The following is a 5,641-nucleotide window of genomic DNA, read 5'->3' as shown; positions in this document are numbered from 1 at the left end:
ATAGTATATTCTCTTCTTTTATCCTATTTGATTTTCAGTTGCTTGGGGACAAGCAACAATTTAAGTTTGGTGTTGTGATGAGCGGATAATTTATACGCTTTTTGGCATTATTTTTATATAGTTTTTAGTAAGTTTGAGCTACTTTTAGGGATATTTTCATTAGTTTTTATGTTAAATTCACATTTCTGGACTTTACTATGAGTTTGTGTGTTTTTCTGTGATTTCAGGTAAATTCTGGCTGAAATTGAGGGATTTGAGCAAAACTCTGAAGAAGGCTGACAAAAGGACTGCTGATGCTGTTGGAATCTGACCTCCCTGCACTCGAAATGGATTTTCTGGAGCTACAGAACTCCAATTGGCGCGCTCTCAATGGCGTTGGAAAGTAGACATCCAGAGCTTTCCAGAAATATATAATAGTTCATACTTTATTCGAAGAATGACGACGTAACTTGGCGTTGAACGCCAAGTTCATGCTACTGTCTGGAGTTAAACGCCAGAAAAACGTCATGATCCGGAGTTGAACGCCCAAAACACGTCATAACTCGGAGTTCAACTCCAAGAGAAGCCTCAGCTCGTGGATTGATCAAGCTCAGCCCAAGCATACACCAAGTGGGCCCCGGAAGTGGATTTATGCATCAAATACTTACTCATGTAAACCCTAGTAGCTAGTCTAAGTATAAATAGGATAAGTTACTATTGTATTAGACATCTTTTGACAGTTTAATCTCTTGAATATTCGGTCACTTGATCATGGAGAGGGCTGGCCATTCGGCCATGCCTGAACCCTTTGCTTATGTATTTTCAACGGTGGAGTTTCTGCACACCATAGATTAAGGGTGTGGAGCTCTGCTGTACCTCAAGTATTAATGCAATGCTATTATCTTTTATTCAAATCTCTCTTATTCTTATTCCAAGATATTCATTCGTACCCAAGAACATGATGAGTGTAATGATGAAAGTGACGATCATTATCATTCTCACTTATGAACGCACGTGATTGACAACCACTTCCGTTCTACATGCAACCGAGCTTGAATGTGTATCTCTTAGATTTCCCAACAGAATCTTCGTGGTATAAGCTAGATAGATGGCGGCATTTATGAGGATCCAGAAAGTCTCACCTTGTCTGTGGTATTCCGAGTAGGATCCTGGGAATCTGGAAAGTCTAACCTTGTCTGTGGTATTCCGAGTAGGATTCCGGTAATGAATGACTGTGACGTGCTTCAAACTTGCAAGTGCTGGGCGTTAGTGACAGACGCAAAAGAATCAAGGGATTCTATTCCAGTAGGAGCGGGAACCAACCAGTGATTAGCCGTACTGTGACAGAGTGCGTGAGCATTAGTTTTCACTGCGAGGATGGGATGTAGCCATCAACCATGGGTGATGCCTCCAGATGATTAGCCGTGCGAGTGACAGCCGCATAGGATCATTTTCCCGAGAGGATTGAAAGTAGCCACAGCTGATGGTGAACCCCTATACAAAGCTTGCCATGGAAAGGAGTAAGAAAGATTGAGTAGAAGCAGTAGGAGAGCAGGCGTCCTTGAGCCATGCAGCACCTCCATTCGCTTATCTGAAATTCCCACCAATGAATCTACTTAAGTCTTCTATCCTTTTTATAATCTATTTTCTTATTTTTATTTTCGAAACTGATGAGCGGATAATTTATACGCTTTTTGGCATTGTTTTCATATAGTTTTTAGTAAGTTTGAGCTACTTTTAGGGATGTTTTCATTAGTTTTTATGTTAAATTCACATTTCTGGACTTTACTATGAGTTTGTGTATTTTTCTGTGATTTCAGGTAAATTCTGACTGAAATTGAGGGATTTGAGCAAAACTCTGAAGAAGGCTAACAAAAGGACTGCTGATGCTGTTGGATTCTGATCTCCCTGCACTCGAAATGGATTTTCTGGAGCTACAGAACTCCAATTGGCGCGCTCTCAACGGCGTTGGAAAGTAGACATCCAGAGCTTTCCAGCAATATATAATAGTCCATACTTTATTCGAAGAATGACGACGTAACTTGGCGTTGAACGCCAAGTACACGCTGCTGTCTGGAGTTAAACGCCAGAAAAACGTCATGATCCGGAGTTGAACGCCCAAAACACGTCATAACTCAGAGTTCAACGCCAAGATATGCCTTAGCACGTGAATTCATCAAGCTCAGCCCAAGCACACACCAAGTGGGCCCCGGAAGTGGATTTATGCATCAATTACTTACTCATGTAAACCCTAGTAGCTAGTCTAGTATATATAGGACATTTATCTATTGTATTAGACATCTTTGATCTCATCTTTGGTCTCAGTTTTGTTTTATTCTTCATCTTAGGGGATCATTGATCACGTTAGAGAGGGGCTGGCCATTCGGCCATGCCTGAACTCTTTGCTTATGTATTTTCAACGGTGGAGTTTCTGCACACCATAGATTAAGGGTGTGGAGCTCTGCTGTACCTCAAGTATTAATGAAATTCTATCTTCTTTTATTCAAATCTCTCTTATTCTTATTCCAAGATATTCATTCGTACCCAAGAACATGATGAATGTTATGAGTCAGATTACCCTCATTATCATTCTCACTTATGAACGCGCGTGATTGACAACCATGTCCGTTCTACATGCAACAGAGCTTGAATGTATATCTCTTAGATTCCCCAACAGAATCTTCGTGGTATAAGTTAGATAGTTGGCGGCATTCATCTGGATCCGGAAAGTCCAACCTTGTCTGTGGTGTTCCGAGTAGGATCCTGGGAGTCCGGAAAGTCCAACCTTGTCTGTGGTGTTCCGAGTAGGATTCCGATCATGAGTGACCGTGACGTGCTTCAAACTTTAACTTGCTGGGCGTTGGTGACAGACGCAAAAGAGAGATTCTATTCCAGTAGGAGCGGGAACCAACCGGTGATTAGCCGTACTGTGACAGAGTGCGTTAGCATAGTTTTCACTGCGAGGATGGGATGTAGCCATCAGCCATGGGTGATGCCTCCAGACTGGTTAGCTGTGCGAGTGACAGCCGCACAGGTTATTTCCCCGTGAGGAATGAAAGTAGCCACAGTTGATGGTGAACCCCTATACAAAGCTTGCCATGGAAAGGAGTAAGAAGGATTGAGTAGAAGGAGTAGGAGAGCAGGCGTCCAAGAGCTCTACAGCATCTCCATCCGCTTATCTGAAATTCCCACCAATGAATCTGCATAAGTGTTCTATCCCTTTTATTATTTATTTCTTTTTATTATTCCTATCCTCAAACCCATAAATAATGTTTAATTTGCCTGACTGAGATTTACAAGGTGACCATAGCTTGCTTCATACCAACAATCTCTGTGGATTCGACCCTTACTCACGTAAGGTTATTACTTGGACGACCCAGTACACTTGCTGGTTAGTTGAACGAGATTGTGAAGACAATAAACAATGCCTTCAGAGTATACATCCTTTATAAATACATAACAAGTGATCACAATTTCGTCCACCAAGTTTTTGGCGCCGTTGCCGGGGATTGTTCGAGTATGGACAACTGACGGTTCATCTTGTTGCTCAGATTAGGTAATTTTCTTTTCAAAAATCTTTTTCAAAATTTTTTTTCTTTTATTTTTCGTTTTCCCAAAAATGTTTTTCGAAAAAAAATTATAAAAATACAAAAAAATTAGAAAATCATAAAAATCAAAAATATTTTGTGTTTCTTGTTTGAGTCTTGTGTTAATTTTTAAGTTTGGTGTCAAGTGCATGCTTTTAAAATTTTTCTTGCATTGTTTTCGAAAATCCCATGCATTCATAGTGTTCTTCATGATCTTCAAGTTGTTCTTGATAAGTCCTCTTGTTTGATCTTGATGATTTCTTGTTTTGTGTCTTTTGTTGTTTTTCATGTGCATTTTTGCATTCATAATTTTCATGCATTAAAGATTTCTAAGTTTGGTGTCTTGCATGTTTTCTTTGCATCAAAAATTTTTCAAAATTATGTTCTTGATGTTCATCATGATCTTCATAGTGTTCTTGGTGTTCATCTTGACATTCATAGCATTCTTGCATGCATCTTGTGTCTTGATCCAAAATTTTCATGTTTTGGGTCATTTTTGTGTTTTTCATTCAAAATTTGATTTCAAAAATATCTTTTCCTTATTTCCCTCCAAAATTTCGAAATTTTGGGATTGACTTGGTCAAAAATTTTCAAAATTAGTTGTTTCTTACAAGTCAAGTCAAAATTTCAATCTTAAAAATCTTATCTTTTCAAAATCTTTTTCAAAAATCATATTTTTTCATTTTTTTTTATTTTCGAAAATTTCAAAAATATTTTTCAAAATATTTTCAAAATCTTTTTCTTATCTTTTTATCAAATTTTCGAAAATTAGCTAACAATTAATGTGATTGGTTCAAAAATTTGAAGTTTGTTACTTTCTTGTTAAGAAAGGTTCAATCTTTAAATTCTAGAATCTTATCTTGTAGTTTCTTGTTAGTTAAGTAATTTTTAAAATTAAATCTTTTTTTTTAAATATCTTTTTCAAATATATCTTTTTATCTTTTATCTTATCTTTTTCAAAAATTTTATCTTTTTCAAAATTTGATTTCAAAATATCTTATCTAACCTCCTATCTTCTTATCTTTTTCAAAATTTGATTTCAAATCTTTTTCAATCAACTAACTAACTCCTTGTTTGTTTCTTATCTTTTTCAAAACCACCTAACTACTTTTCCCTCTCTAAATTTTCGAAAATTCTCCCCCTCTTTTTCAAAAATTCTTTTTAATTGTTTTAAATTCTAATTTTAATCTCATCTCATCTTTAATTTTCGAAAATCACTAACCATTTTTTCAAAATTATTTTCGAAAATTTCTTTCTCTTCTCTTATTCTATTTAATTATTTAACTACTAACACTTCTCTTCACCTCTCTTCATCCGAATTCTTCTTCATCCTTCTTCATTCTTCTACCTCTTTCTTCTTCTACTAACCTGAGGGAATCTCTATACTGTGACATAGAGGATTCCTTTTTCTTTTCTTGTTTTCTTCTCTTTCTTATGAGCAGGAACAAGGAAAAGGGCACTCTTGTTGAAGTTGATCCAGAACCTGAAAGGACTCTGAAGAGAAAATTAAGAGAAGCTAAATTACAACAATCCAGAAACAACCTTTCAGAAATTTTCGAACAAGAGAAGGAGATGGCCGAAAATAATAATAATAATAATGCAAGGAGAATGCTTGGTGACTTCACAAAGCCAACATCCAAATTTGATGGAAGAAGCATCTCCATTCCTGCCATTGGAGCCAATAACTTTGAGCTTAAGCCTCAACTAGTTGCTTTAATGCAACAAAACTGCAAGTTCTATGGACTTCCATCTGAAGATCCTTATCAGTTCTTAACTGAGTTCTTGCAGGTCTGTGATACTGTAAAGACGAATGGAGTTGATCCTGAAGTCTACAGACTCATGCTTTTCCCTTTTGCTGTAAGAGACAGAGCTAGAATATGGTTGGATTCACAACCTAAGGATAGCATGGACTCCTGGGATAAGCTGGTCACTGCCTTAATAGATAAATTCTTTCCTCCTCAAAAGCTGAGCAAGCTGAGAGTGGATGTTCAAACTTTCAAACAAAAAGATGGTGAATCCCTCTATGAAGCTTGGGAAAGATACAAGCAGCTGACCAAGAGATGTCCATCTGACAT

The 5,641-nt window shown here is 37.1% G+C and overlaps 1 non-coding gene across 1 annotated transcript; it reads right to left on the bottom strand.

The window, feature by feature from the left end:
- Nucleotides 1-5,537: 5,537 nt before the first annotated feature.
- LOC112765187 (small nucleolar RNA R71) lies at nucleotides 5,538-5,641 on the bottom strand. The gene has a single exon (XR_003183549.1). It is a non-coding gene; the product is annotated as a small nucleolar RNA R71 (small nucleolar RNA).

This window comes from Arachis hypogaea, chromosome 2 (genome assembly GCF_003086295.3).
Source record: "Arachis hypogaea cultivar Tifrunner chromosome 2, arahy.Tifrunner.gnm2.J5K5, whole genome shotgun sequence".
NCBI lineage: Eukaryota > Viridiplantae > Streptophyta > Magnoliopsida > Fabales > Fabaceae > Arachis > Arachis hypogaea.
This window is presented reverse-complemented; position numbering and strand designations above follow the sequence as displayed.